Below are 14,773 nucleotides of genomic sequence, written 5' to 3' on the forward strand. Positions count from 1 at the left end.
GTGAAGATAAACTGAGCCCAAGAAACGCAGCAAATTAACATGGCGTGCTTGCATCTGTTTTACATTTATTTCAGCGCGACCATACACAGAAGACAGGGCTGCATGCGGGTTGTTCCAGTGCCAGAAGCGTCAAAAGACCCTGTTCAGGTAACTTGAAATTCTTTTCATAGTGAGAAAGAAATTCGGGGATAAGCAACCGGTCGACACCTTTAGCGCGGCGAACAAGGATTCTTCAGCTGCACATCCTAAAGCGAGAAAAACACACAGGCCTCCTTCCGCTGCTGTCTGCATAGAAAGTTGGAGTGGAGAAAGACTATTTAAACCACGTGTGCGAAGAGGTGTCACTGACTGGCGAATTAAAGTCGGCTGCCGGTGCCTCAGTGATGGGGAAACTGGCTGCTTGCAGTTCAGCGCTATTCACACGCTGCAGGTCGTACAAAAGGTGATTCAGCGTGTCATCCAACACTTCGCGCAGCACTGCCGACAGCGATGGTGGAGCCTCGTAGTCTGGTGTTAATGCGAAGGCGCCCAGCTGTTCCAGGCTATCGCCTGCCACATTCGTGCATCTTTCTGCGACTGCTACCTCGCCTCCCTCGCTCCGGCCGAGCCCGGAAGGCGCCGGCTTCGGACGGTGCACAGCCGCCAGGTGCTGCTCCAAAGCTGCCGGCTTTTCGAAGCACATCATGCAGAACTGGCAGGTGTAGGCCTGCGTATAGTGCGCGCACATCCTGTGCATCCACAGCTTGTCCTTGTCCGAGAATAGATGGCCGCACTCGGGACAGCGGGGCAGTGACGGAAAAGCACGCGGCCCGACGTCAGCATTGTACTGAGCGAGGGCGCCGTGGTCCGCAACGCTTCTGTACGTGTTTTCATTGGCGCTTTTTTCGAAATTCAAGTCGCGAGACGTTTGGAAGCCATGGACGACACAGCGTCTGCTGTCGCCATTTTGAGGCCCCTCCATATCGACGTGCTCCCGCTTCGCCGAAAGGTACCCGGTTGTAGGGAGACGCCTGATGCTTGATTCACCGATAATGGAAGCTTGAGCGGGCTGCGTTGCGGCACTCTCGACGATGCTGTTTGAGCTGAGGTGGTCACTGTCATTGTGCGCACTCATATGCAAGCTGTGCTCGGAGATAAGAGCGAACTGGTGGCCGCACACGACGCACAGGTGCGGCTTGCGATCACAGTGGATGGCCAAGTGGGCCGCCATGCCTGGAGTGAATGCTTCGGGACAAACCTGGCACAAGAACAAGTCTGCTTGCTGGAATTCCGCGAAGTTCATCCCCGGACCCGGACGTCTGCTTGAGGATGCTGCTTGGGGAAAGTCTATGGCTGATACTCTTCGAACGTGCGCAAAGCACCACGCAGAAAAAGCTCGCTGCCTGTCCTCGCTCTCTGTAGCAGTAATGACCACGAAGAGCGCAGGGAGTCACAATGCAAGCTGGTGATCTTGCAGAAGTTGCCACAACGCTGCTGCGACTGCGATTTTAAGCTTGACTCGCATGCGTAATCTGAAACAGCTGATATTGCTGTGTCAACCCCTCCCTCCGCCCCCTCCATGCTCTCGGGCTGACTCCTCCCGGCCCGCTATCATTTATGCTAATCAGCCGGACAGGCAAATTCGCATCTTCAGGCTGTCTTGACCCGACATTATCCATTTCTTGTACACGTCCAGGACGGGAGACGACATGAATGTCAGCGTGTTCGCGACCATCAGTTTTTTTTTTTTTTTTGCGCGGCCATATTTGGCTTGGTATGTGCTCTATGCTACTGATGTCAGTGTGGGATACCATTCAGCACTGCCAAAAAGGCGTGGATATGTCTTATCATATCAGCACAACCTCCCCTAGCTCTTACTGCTTACGCTATGCGCTCACCAATATAATCACGACAGTCACTCCATATGCAAGCCACTCACTCAAAACAGAAAAGATCCAACCCGCTGGACCCCCGGAGAGGGCGATACTTATTTCTGATTTATCTGATTCTGAGTGCTTTGCACCTCTTGGCTCTCGCGACCCGGATCTAACTCGCAAGATAACAGGGGGCCAGTTTTTCAAATGTGGACATTAATTTCGCACTGCATGATGACCTCCTTGTTAGGGGGAACAATTATAATTGCGTTAACAAGTGGCCAGGTAAAGCAGTGCTTCGTTGTCAGACATGACAGGGCTTCTTTAGATCAGCTCATGCTTTGAATTTCGCAGCGCAAAAAAAAAAATATCTACAAACCACTTTTCCTTTCTTTTATGACGCATTGTCGGCGTCTTAGCGAATCGAAACCGCAAACTTTGGACATATCGAAAAAAAAAAACGTTTCTCGCTCTCATTTTATGGCTTATTTGAAGATTCCCGAGGTCCATGGGACTCCAGTGATAAGAAAGAGGGACTTTAAAAGTGAGCAAAGCCAGACAGCCGGCAGACTCTCCGCGGATCGCGTCACTTCCGCCAGTTCTCCTCTTTTGGGGCCCCCCCACACGGCGCTCCCGGAAGCGACGAAGGCGTGTCGGCGCCTTGTTGTTAATGAGCAGTTTCAGCGCTTTTTACTGAGAGACTGGCGGAAAATTGACAGACAACATTTGCGAGGTCCCTTCTTCCCATTCACTGCATTTCATACAATTTGAAAACCGTTTCAGCCTCTGTCCTCTGTTTAAACGACCCCAGGTGATCGAAATTATCCGAAGCCCTTCACTACGGCGTCCCTCGCAGCCATAAAAAAAAAAAACCAAACCGAAACTCAGCGTATGAGTAGCGCAAGAAGTCTAGTGCAAACATCACATCCGGTGGGGACATGTTGCGATGACTGAAACAGCCGATTCGAATTTGATGGGATAATGTTCCAGGCTAGCAATCCCCGACGTCGAGCTCAGACCGTGGCCGGCGTTATATTTCGCATGTTCGTTCGGCGCAAGAAAAAGGCTAGTGAGCGCCAACTACGTGGCCGTCGAATTTGATAACCTTGATAGGCACTGGAATGCGCCACTCGCTCTGCCTGTGCAGTTACCCCAGGAAGCAGGGTTTTTTTCTTTCTCATCACTCTATCTTCGCTAAAGGAACAAGGGCATGTTTTTGCGACAGCGTGCAGATTTCTGTTTAACGGTGCCGGTTTCATGATGTGCATTGCGTAATTTGTGTTAAGCGTTTATTTCTTTTACATTGTGTCAGCATGACTGCTAAATTAACGAGAACGATACGTGGCTGAAAACATCTTTGGCATTTTAACGCGACATTGCTTCTTATCAAATTCCTCAACGCGTGCGGGAGCAGACGCGTCTCAGTTGTAAGAACTGTAGTCCATGATGAGAAAATTTTGACCACAAGTGTTTAGCAGTTGCGAGTCCTAAAAAAATTAATATTTCAATGCTTCACTTAGTTGCAGCCCGAATTGGGCGCTCCCCGACGTATAAAATATTATTTAGGACGACAACATGCAATTTTACTAGATGTGCTCGAATTGCAATCCCTGCGATGCACAGAAGAAGGCGGACTTTCATGGCGTTCACAGCAGATAAAATCATCTATCTTAGAATATCTTCAAGTGATAATCTTACGAGCTACTTCATATCTTCGAGGCTGGCTATTTCCGTCTTGAAAGCTTCATGTTTAACATATCTCCAGAGTGAGAAATCCCAAGGGCGATGAGTTGGGCGATCAAGACTGCCGAGCCGATGAAGAAGAAAAACGCGGTGGGCTCCGTCATGCTGAAACGACTGCTTTTTCAACGCAACCAGGGGCAACTGTGAGGTAAATTCAGAAGCGCTGTCCTTTATAACACAGTGTGCGTACTTTTTTCCACTAAGGTTTACCAACAATACGGCCGTTATAATTGACACACCAAACATTTTCAGACCATGTTGCCTGGTTCTTATGCTCACTGTTGGTTATGGTCGCACCAATGGCTACAAATACCTGGTCTAGTGTTGTGCAAATTGAGATTCGAATCCCTGCAAAATTGGGCCTCATCAGTCCAGAGAACTCTGCGGAGAAATTCCGGGTTTTAGCAGCATTGAGTCAGGTATCGGTTTCCAAATTCTAGCCGTTTCTGGATGTCGTTTGGTCTCAACTCCTGGTAAAGACACAAATGATTGGGTATTAGCTTTGTCTTGAAAGTCACCTCCAAACTGAAGCCAGGTTGGCTCCATTTGCGCCGGCAGTTTCCCTGGCGCTTGCTTCCAGTTTGACGGAGAGTGTACGCCAGAACATCGATGTCCGAATCATCGGTTGCACGTAAAATCATTGGTTGGCTGGTCGCTTCCTTCTCTGAACATGGATTGATACAATTGTCATAAATCTATTAAATATCGATATAAATGTGGGACGAGTCGGCACACAACGGCCAGGATGCTGGGCAGCATACAGTTTGGATGCCAGCTCAGCGTCCATTTGCGCGCTCACTAAGCGATCACAAGTCCACCTTCTTAGCAACGGAGTAATGGAGTTGCGCTGGCGCGGCCATTCTCACAGTATTCACGCTGCGGCGTAGAAGTTTTGTTCTTTACGTGAGCGAGGTGACACTCCTGCACATTTAAGTAATTTTAAACCCTGACACTACCATGGCCATGTCGCCCGTGTACCTCCAAACAAGCACCTCGAAGGCAAACGTCAACAATTACTGCGAAACTAGCGCTAGAAACCACAAGAACACGTGCCTAATAGCCTTAGATACGGCCACTGCCGCGCAAGCTCTGCTTGTTTCGCGGACTTTGTCTAATGCAAATCATAGCCCGGAGAGGTTATACACAAACAGTAGATAAAGCTGGAGACTTAGTTTTTTTCTTTATTTTTATGTACTGCAGCTCTATTCGGTTTTATATAACAGCAGTGGGAGCTGCACATACGTAATGCGAGATAAATACAAAGTACAATAAAACAAGCAAGAAAACAAAAGGACTCCAACAAAGCAGAAATATACTTATAATTCAGCGAGCTTAATCAAATGTGCGAATATATGTGGCAATTGCATCAATAAATTCGTTTAACGGAAGGGAGCGGAATGGGTCGGGTAGCATATTCCAAGCCCGGTCACTATTGTACGAGGGAAAAAGCTGTGTTTAATTTCATCGATTCGATTATAATAAAGGAAGTAGTTAAGTTCGTCTACGGGCCCGGCCCTGGGTCGGTATTCCGACTTTGTGTCATAATAAGAAGCGCCGTAATCAGCCGCAACGGCTACACCTGATTGGTCGAAACTCCGGAATCGGATGTGGTGGTTCGGATGCAACGAAAAGGAAGCGTACGCTCCTCTAGAAGCAGATGCTCAAGGACAGCAAACATGGCGGCGCGCTCTAAAGCGCAGCCAATCGCTTCGAAGTGAACTCGCCGGTGTTACTGCGTTTTTTGACATGTGCACTGGCTATAAACAGGGTACAAGACTTTCTTTCCGTCTTATCTTGCCTATAACAAATTGAATGGACGATACATTTGGCCTGTCTGATTCCGTAGCTTCTAGGCCTAACGAGCACCGGTTTGTGGTAGAAATTGTTCTCTTCATTCAAACCGGATGGCGCCACTATCACCGGGATTATCTCGTCTGCGTATGTTGAATGATGTAATATAAAGCATAATGACCCGCTGACTACTTACCTTTACTGCGCGCAAATCTGGATTTCCTATTCTTGAGCTATCTATTAGCTGTTGAAGCGTCCTGCATCATGATACGCAACGTCTGCCGGCGTGAAACCGCTTATGTGAACGGATGGTCAGTCGCCAGCGACGCGCTGCTACACCGACACGTTTGACATGCCAGAGGTATAGTTTTTCGGCGTCCCTTACGGTACTCGACAGCCGTGGTAGTGTGGCTCTGTACTGAGTCGCGAGTTAGCTTTCAAGTTAGTTTTCAGGCGTCGGTGTGGGCATGCCAGCGCTTCGTACTTTGACGAACCTATGAAAACTTCGTCTGCCAAGAGAAACACAGAAAGATTTTTTAAGCTCATCCCTTTTATTTATTGCCGGCAGAAAAATTAGAAACCTATAAGCGGCATCTTGCGGTTCTTTCAGTGCCTGCATAAAGGAATGAAAAAGGTAAATTACTGTCTGCTCGACCATCAGATGACAGTGCCAAATTCGTTCAGCGATGTTGCAGGCGGCAATTCGTCACGGCGTCTTGGTTCAGCACGGCACGAAGCGCACATGGTGCAGTTAGTGAGTGCATGACACAAATTTTCTTCTGTTTCCTTTTACCATCAAGATAAATGCAAAACGCCGTGTTATGCGAGCAAGCTAGCTGCCTTTTATTTGCGATAGGTGATCGACGACTGTAGCGGCCGCCTTCTGTCACTGAAAAGCGATGCGCAGTTGCATGAAATATTTTCTTCTTTAAGTAAACCTCCGGCCTTTACGGTAAAGAATAGAGTGTCTGAACTATTGTTTCTATTTGTCGAAGTCCATTGGGCAAATAAAGCGGCTTTTTATATCACGACTTCACAGTGGAATTCGATGGGCAGCTAAACTTGTCGTGGAATGTTTCTTCTCTCGCATTGGTCTCGTTTCATCTGTCGGCAAAGAGCAAAGCCCGCCGCTGGACGTTTCGCTGCGCCAACTGCAACGCAATGACATCCTGCCGCCGCTCACAGTCACAACCGAACCGACATCCGCTTCCGGTGTTTCGACCAATGAGGTGCGGCCGCTGCGGCAGGTTATAACGGTTTTTTATTAAGACACAAACTCGGAATACGGCCCCTGGTTTTGAGTTAAGGCCCGGCCCGACCTGCAAAGCGACGACGACACAAAAAGAGATACTTTAAGGAAAATGAGTTTAAGTTGACTGACATCTAAATTTTGACCTCGCATTCCTCATGACAGTTTGTGAATATATACCACACACAACCCGTATAGGTACAGAATTATCGCTCTAAGTTATTATGCAAGAACAAGTCGTCCAGTGATGATGACTTGAGGCAAGTGTGGGGTTCCTGCATTACGAATCCGGCAGCGCTGAAATTTCGCTGTTTGATCTGGTGGCCGGAACGACTTATACTTATTTAGCAAGAAGTGAAACGCTTAAAGTGCGAACGAAAGTGAGAGGCGCGGTGTCGTAAGCGGTGGATAGCGTACCACGGCCGGCACACTTTTTGGCTTGTCAGAGGATAAGCCAGCAAATAAGCGACAGCAGGGCGCTCTCCTTCGAATGCAGATGTGGCGGCGACATCCCTGCTTCTCTAACACGGCAACGAAGGGCGCTTTCTTCTCTTCCCTGACAAACTATAACGGTTCAACAGAACAACTAAGCTTGTGCTGGAAGAGTAGGAGCCGCATTGTAGGCGCCGGTGGCATTATTTTACCCCTATTCATGGGGGGGGGGGGGGCTTGGATCTTGCCCGTGGCTATTGTCCGTCTACCCTGCGGAGATGGACCGGAGCGAGTAACTCCTACCGGGTAGACGGACAAGAGAGAAGGCAGTAGGTGCTGCCGTTTCGAGAACAAACTAGTTTTTGTTGGTTTGTTGTTAGCGTTTGTACTTTCCTGCCATCCTTGCACATTCCCTCCTGGATGGTCTAAACACAAAGCACTTCCTGCTGTGCATGCAAGAAATGCAGACTCATGGCTATATTCGCACTCCCGCATATGATGCAGCCTTTGCCCAGTTTAGAGCCCTAGGGGTTTTGTCCTGACTTGTACCGTGTGGCTGGTAATGCCATTCCCAGATTTCCAAATCTCCTGAATGTAACATTTCCAGTCCTGCCCCTTCCAAAGGGGTCGGCATTCCACGAACGCTGCAGGAGCCCCACTACACGACTTAGAAACAAATACTCTGGGCTCTAAACTTTTGACCAAGGCTGTACGTGTACTCGCGATCGTGAAGCCCGGCCGGCCCGTCCAAGACAAATTTAACCTGGCCCGGCCTGAGCACGGGTCAAAGGTCTTCAGAGGGGCCCGAGCCCGTGCACAGCTCTATGCGAGACCACGGCTTGTCGCTGAGTTGTTTTCGGGGTCTTGAGGGTGAAGCAGAGCCTGAACATTATTGTGCGAGCGGCACCGACTTGACTACCTTATGTATTTTTCAAATAGTATACAAAGCTCTCCCCTGTCCTTTCTTGCTATCGCTTCCCTCTATACTTCTCACTATTCTTTCCCTTTTACCTCCACTGGCTGCTGCTCGGGTGCTTAAGATATGAGATAGCAATTGCCGCGGCTGGCAACAATTCTTTCCTTCCGTTTCTTTATTTATTTTTAAATAAACCACCACTACTTGTGCTACTACTACTAGGGTGAATGTTTTTCGTTGCAGCAGCTCGCTTCGCACGTTTCGCTGCGTTGCGACGTCTCTCATACTTCATCGGCAGCGAACTTCCGCCTCCGGCCGTGCTTTGCTGCCTCGCCTGTCGATGGACGATGTAGGCGCCATAGCGCCGTAACCTCACTCATCGAAAGTTGAAAGGAGATAGACAACAATGTGGCACCTGTAAAGCTCAGTACGTGTGGCAGACAGTTGCACCGCTCAGAATTCGCATCAACAACCACAGATCACATGTGCGGACACAGCCAAATCTCCCACTTTCAAAACACATCAACAACCTTGGGCACCCATTCGATAACTTTACAGCTATTGTACTCCAATCGAGGTTCAAAACAAATTATGACCGCGAGAGCTGTGAATCGTACCTGATTCACAAATTTAACACAGTCTCGAGCGGCATTAACGAAACAGTAGGCCGGCTGTCATGCTTACACACTCAATAGATGTTACAAATAATTATCCCAGACTCATAGAACGGGCGGCAGCATGCATAACAAGCATAGCTTCCGAGGTGTTTCCCTTTTTTTCACTTGCATTGCCCCACAATTACTGCTATTTTCTTTCCCCTTTTTTATTATTATTCTAATATTGTATTCTCGCGCATTGTATTATACTGTCACCCATTTGCTGTTCCCCCCCCCCCCCCCTCATTTTTTTGCTGTCATGTCGGTCTTCGCTATCGAGTTTCAGCGTCTTCAAAGGAGACACTTCCCTCCACCTCACAGGAAATTAGACACCCCAGATGCCGTCCCTTGGCGGCAGATACAGACGAACACAGTTCCAAACCTAAATAGACTACATCTCATACACCCAGCATTATACTCCGACACCTGTCCCTGGTGCCAGGCCCGGCCTACACTCTTCCACATTTCCTAGGGATGAAGGGCCAAACCCAGCGCTCTACATCACGGCCGGTCTGGAGGGGAGCGCGCGCTTTTCTTCTCACGGCCCTCGCAAAGGGGTCTGTTTCCACCTCCCGCCGCACCTCGGTGGTGTCGCCACTGCCCCACCGCTCCGCCGCTGTTATGGCCGTTCACGCGGAAGGAGAACGCGCGCTGGCTCCTAGTTCGGCCCGCGTCAGTGGTAACCGTCAAGCCTTTATACAATTTACCTCTTACGCTCTACGCTATAGTACTGCGTAGTCAGGCCCTTTGCCTTGGGAGAAATCTGAAACAACGGATTAACGTTTGCGCTCTCTCCCTTTTAGCCCGACTGTGTATAGTCGAATATATGCTTCGAGCACAGACGTCAACACGTTATACACTTATATTTGGCTAAAAAGCAAGGCTATCAGCTTACATAGTTCGTCTTCCGACAGGTCGCAATGAGTGTGTAGAATGATATGCGACGTGTAACACTTGGATGACAAGTTTCAGAGAGTAAAGGATTCTGCAGCGTAAATATAGTTCCCGAAATTTAATGCGCAGCTGCTTTAATTTTGCACAACAACGACAATAAGAATTCATGGTGCTCCCCAGGAAAACGCATCATGTCTTTCGCGAAAGGGACGGGTATAGACGGAACCTAACCCTGCCTGCAGGAGCAGAGCATGTTGCACTACCACGTGACGTACAAGGTCTCTGGGAAAGGCATTTTGAAGCTTGGCGGCGTCTCACGGCTGCCCGTTCCAGCCGATGACAACGCAAAAATTAAGTCAGTTGTTGACAGTAACTGCAGGCACAAACTGCCAGCAAAGCAAAATTAGTTCGGAACTGTCTCAATAATATCAGCCTTCACCAGCGAACAGACTTATCTGAGAGGCGATGACTACCAGCTGTGCAGCATTCTCCTGCATTTCTGCAGCCTCGTGATCGCTTTTGAAAAACCTCCCTAGGGCATCAACTTTCCTCACGTCATGCAGGAAACGAAGTAGCACCACAAAAAGAAGTTTTCCGCAACCTAACGGAGCTCCACTAATAAACCTCACTGCAATGCGCGTTATACCAGCTCGCTTAGCTTACAATTTAAAGAACTAATAATTAAGATTTTCAGTACTTACATGTTCATAACAGTCCCTGAATTTAAGAGAATAGAGGGCATTGCGCATTAATCTGCATATTCTGAGATCTTCTTCAAAGATATTTAAACGAAATATTTTAGGCAGCTTCAGGACACACCGCAGGTCAAATATACGTGGACAACAAAAAATGGCGCTCTTTATGGTAGCTGAAGTCAGTCATTCGACGTACATAATTTCTGAAATTTCAATACTCAGTACGCGTCAATATCTGTTGCAGCATACGCAGCTTGTACTGGCCGCTTCTGTAATTACGTTCTGGTAACGTTAGAGAGGCCAGAATGACGACAAGAAAGCTTGCGTCCAACTCGAAAACTGTTTATTGGGCGAACTCGTGTCTCAAAAAGAGCGGCGCAGCGATGAAACAAGTGCTCGAAGGTTAGAAGGACGGTCGCTCTAGGCCTTGCAAATTTAAAGGTGACAAGGAACTTGAAACATAAGACGCCTAATGTGCTTACGACAATTGTGAGCATGAAGAGAGATTTGCGCGTGGCTACAATCATTCCAGAGATGTTTGGTGGCCTCTCGTTTCGCAAACAAGAGCTGAAAGGCCGAGTGCCATTGGCTTCGGGAAGAGAACAATGCATTACAATGCTTCTTGACACTTGCACGCACATTAGTAGTTAGTTTCCTTTGGAGTTATCGATACAGTCCTCTCGCCTAAGAATGTTGTGACGTATACGAGGGTGAAGTAAAGTACATTCAGGACGTGCGAAGAGCGATATCGGCGTAATTATGTACTGTACAATTATCTCTCAGCAATCAATTTATTTGACACTTCAACGTTAGTGTGCATGAGTCTGAGTTTCAGCTCTATAAGTGTCGTCTCAAGCCACCAGCTATGGCGCTATCGTATTTACGGCTTACGCGTAGCAGAGAATTTTTTCCGCGATAGAGTAAATTTCTATGGGATGAGCGCAAAACTTTCGTTCTCTGAGTTTTCATTCTCGTCACGTGAGAATCAACTCGTCATTTAATCACTGACCATGAGATATACGAGAGAAAGCGATCAGAGTATTTCCTTCTGTGTTTAAAACCACAAATGCTCGAGATAGTTCCGAGAAATGTGAGTGATTCCTTATTTTAAATGTTTTCATCGATCGAAGTTTGTGCTGAAGAATCAGCGCACATGTGGACAGTGTTGAAGATACGCAGCTTAAGCTTCTGCATTTTGCTTTCTTTGATTTCGGTGCTGCGCTCACTATGAACCAGCGGGATACAGCGCGCCGCCGCAGATACAGGCGTGGAGCCAGCGGTAGGGTCGTCGCGCCTCTAGCGGCGGCGGGCGGCGTAACTCCCGGAGAGAAAAACGCATTGCTTCCGCGGCGGATGCGAAGGCCGTATGAAAGATCGCGCGCCCCCATCGAGACCGGCCGTGTCTACAGATGGAAAACACGTGTTTTGAGCGGTGGCAGGCGCTGCTGACCAGCGATAACCAGGAGGACCAACGGGCCCTCACACAATAAGTCCGCGGGTCAGCTCAAGCCAGTGGAGCCCTGGAATGAGGGCCCCACCCATAAGCTCGCCCAACTCCCCTTCACCTTAGTAAAATTTTGTAGCGATAGCTACATTACGGTAGCATTTTGAGCCTTCAGCGTGGTGGCGCCGCCACCCTCTGGCTGTCACGTGGTGCGGAGCAGCGGCCGGCGGCGCGGCGCCGTGGCTGATCACGTGGTTGGTCACGTGACCAAGTTCCACTCGGCCAGCTGTAGCTATCGCGTCACTCCAGGTTTAACCAGAGCCAGTGCCTCCGGAGGCACTGCCAGAGCTTAACACCATTTTTTCCCCTCCTCCAGCTCCTCCTCTCTTGGCCGTGTTTCTCGCCTATGAGAGCTGCTTTTCTGGCATGGTGGTGGTGGTGTATCGTTCAGGGGTCGGATTCTATAAGGGTCCATTTCCCAATTCACTTGGCCTAATGTGAGCATCAGGCGAAATTCGCAAGCGAACATTAATAGAAATCACAAAGCAACGAGCTACACACGTCGACGGGGGCGACGGACTTTATCAAAAAACGAACAGAATAATATAAGTAAAAAATAAATACTTGAAATGGCAAATTAAATAGAAACAATTCTTAGGGCATTTAATGTTGAATTCCAATGGCAGATCGAGAGCGCTCCGCCGGATCACAAATGGAGCGCGTAGTTCAGGCGGAGATCACTCCCTCCCATTTTGCCAATGGAATGCATGCGCTCCCGCGGGGGCACTTCAGCGCAAGAATATAGCTCCAAGTTCAGGCAACATGGCGGCGCCCTTCGAAGCGCGGCCTCTCGCTTCACCAGCGATTCGTCTTTGCCGCCACTCTGTCTCTCGCGTTCACGGCAAACAAAAGGCGCACGAAGCTTTCGCTTTGTGTGATGATGCCCGCACCACAAAATTCTAGTGATGAAACGCGCCAAGTTTTCAGATTGCTTCCTTATTTACAGAGCTGCTAGGCTTAGAAAGTTCGCGTCGTCTGACGTCAGAAAGCGCGGGAGGTTCAAACAAGTCAACGATTTTGGTCTAAAAAGCGGTCACAAAGAATTGACCGCGATGGAATTGACATCCTGTTAAGAAAATTATTTGTTTTAACTCGAGCGGACGCGAATAAAACGAAAAATAATTACATCTAAGGGGAATTCAATTTAAAAAAGTCAAAAATACTGCTTGTACGTTGCCCGGATCACCGCGTAGCGACGACAGGAAGTTCGCGTATGCGACAGAACGGATGCAGCCGGTCATGACCGGAAGCAGACGCAGGAAACTAAAACGTCGCGCGGGGTTCCGGTCAAATCTGCCGATTTCGGCGGAGCAAATATCGCTGCTCCACGGAGCGATCCGGGATCGATGTCTGATCCCGATCTGTCATTGGAACAGACATCTCGCACTCCCATTTTGCCATTGGAATACGATTGCTCCCAACAGAGCAGAAAAACTTGATCCGGATCTGCCATTGGAATTCAACATAAGTCTGCTTACGTGGAGAAATGCGAAAGCATGTGTTTTGAGGAAAGGAAGGGACGCAGTAGCTCTCAGGTCTCGACATCTCGGTGGACGCCTCAACTGCGCCTTAAAACATGCAACTTAAGCTGCCTATGCGCTTGGCTACTGATCATGAGTTCCCGGGTTCGAAACCGACCGCGGCGGCTGCGTTTTTATGGAGGCAAAACGCTAAGGCGCCCGTGTGCTGTGCGTTGTCAGTGCACGTTAAAGATCCCCAGGTGGTCGAATTTATTCCGGAGCCCACCACTACAGCACTTCTTTCTTCCTTTTTTTCACTCCCTCCTTTATCCCTTCCCTTAAGGCGCGGTTCAGGAGTCCGCCGATATGAGACAGGTAGGTACTGCACCATTTTCCCTCCCTACAAACCAATTATCACTATATTAAGAGGCCCATGTAATTGGTCCGAACCCCTATCGCAAGCTGGCCTCCAACTTGACTAAAACTTGTAAGCTATATGCAAACAGAAATGCTGTGACACCACCCACAATGCTCTTTGACGAAAGTTGCTCAGAATTTCGCATTCGGGAACAATGCGATCATCCAGTGATGGCATCGCTGGGATTTACTCTGCACCCGCGATATCTCTTGCGCAAGCGCGCGATTGTCCGGACCCGTGGAGTATCTGTTACGGGTCCAAGTTGGACTTATTATTGGAAATGTGGCGGAGAGTTTGAAGAATGCTTCACTCCCGCCACCGGTTGGCCCGGTATTGCACTACCTCCGGGATCGGCCTTGTCTTTAGCGCGTCTTATCTATCCTGTCTTTCTATCCCATCTTTCAACTCTCCTACTATCAGCAAGTGGTAGCGATTGTGGCTCGGCTTGAGCCAGTGAGCAGGCCTGTGCACTTTCCTTTCTTTGTTCCTGGCAGTAACAGCATCTCTTGAGCACCACCATCTTATCTGATACCTGATTTAATATCTGTTGGGGGTCCTTGGGCCCAAGATATTGATCTTATTTTTGGACCGACTGACTGATGTTTCTGAGAGGAAGAAGGAAAAGGAAAGTGCACGGGCCTGCCTACTGGCTCAAGCCGAGCCACGCTCTCTGCCGCGTGCTAAACGTAGGAGGGCTAAAGGATGGGAGAGCAAAGAGTGAAAGAAAAGACTCGCCGCGTTACTATGCCCCGGGCCGATCCCGGAGGCAGGGCAATACCGAGCCGACTCGTGCCAGAGTGCTTTAAGCCAAGCACTCCGCAATATTCCTAAAACAAGTTTAACATCTTAGGTCCAAGGACCCACTGCAGATATTGAATCAGGTATCAGGTATGAGTCACTTATTTTTGGAATATGGCGTAGTGCTTGGCTTCAAGCACTCTGGCACGGGTCGGCCCGATATAGCACGGTTTTCGGAATCGGCCCGGGGCATATTAGCGCGCGCCTTTTCTTTCTATATTTGCTCTCCTATCCTTTAACACTCCTGCTTGCAGCACGCGGCAGCGAGCGTGGCTCGGCTTGAGCCAGTAGGCAGGCCCGTGCACTTTTTTTCAACGACAGCAGCAGCATCTCTTGCGCAAACCAGCGTCGCTGCTTCGGCAGA

At 49.0% G+C, this 14,773-nt stretch overlaps 1 pseudogene; it reads left to right on the forward strand.

The window, feature by feature from the left end:
* Window positions 1-13,813: 13,813 nt before the first annotated feature.
* Window positions 13,814-13,975, forward strand: LOC144122241 (U2 spliceosomal RNA; annotated as a pseudogene).
* Window positions 13,976-14,773: the final 798 nt, after the last annotated feature.

Source organism: Amblyomma americanum, chromosome 2 (assembly GCF_052857255.1).
Source record: "Amblyomma americanum isolate KBUSLIRL-KWMA chromosome 2, ASM5285725v1, whole genome shotgun sequence".
In the NCBI taxonomy this organism is placed as follows: Eukaryota; Metazoa; Arthropoda; class Arachnida; order Ixodida; family Ixodidae; genus Amblyomma; species Amblyomma americanum.